The sequence below is a fragment of the Triticum aestivum genome, chromosome 6D, assembly GCF_018294505.1.
Source record: "Triticum aestivum cultivar Chinese Spring chromosome 6D, IWGSC CS RefSeq v2.1, whole genome shotgun sequence".
Taxonomy (NCBI): Eukaryota; Viridiplantae; Streptophyta; class Magnoliopsida; order Poales; family Poaceae; genus Triticum; species Triticum aestivum.
The window spans coordinates 162,624,500-162,625,249 of record NC_057811.1 but is presented as its reverse complement, the minus strand read 5'-3'; positions in this window follow the sequence as shown (position 1 = coordinate 162,625,249).

Here is a 750-nt window from a genome sequence, read left to right as displayed (position 1 = left end):
AATGCAAGAGACCTCAGTTATGATGATGCACTAGGTCCATAGTTGGGACCTTGTGTATGATCTCGAAATGCGTTTGTTGGGTGCTCATTAAGAAAGTTTCTATACAAGTTTCTGAACGAACTCCTTAAGAAAAGTTATCCAAAAGTTCCCTATGAAAGAATCCTTTGAAGCATCTGGTCGTCACAAACGTTTTGACTACTTGTGGAGCCAAAATGGACTCCGTATGAGTCAGATATCGATGTTTCAGTTAACACTGCGCAAAACTGATTCCGAACGACAGTTACAGACTAGTTTTTGTGTAGTTGCATTCGATTTTTTCCATTCTACTTCAATAAAAATCTCCATATGAGATCCAATTACTTGTAGGGAAATGCAAGAGACCTCAGTTATGATGATGCACTAGGTCCATAGCTGGGACTTTGTGTATGTTCTCGAAATGTGTTTGTCGAGTGCTCATTAAGAAAGTTTCTATACAAGTTTCTAAACGAACTTCTTAAGAAAAGTTCTCCAAAAGTTCCCTATGAAAGAATCCTTTGAAGCATATGGTCATCACAAACGTTTTGACTACTTGTGGAGCCAAAACGGACTCCGTATGAGTCAGATATCCATGTTTCAGTTAACACTCCGCAAAACTGATTCTGAACGACTGTTACAGACTAGTTCTTGTGTAGTTGCATTCGATTTTTTCCATTCTACTTCACTAAACATCTCCATATGAGATCCAATTACTTGTAGGGAAATGCAAGAGAC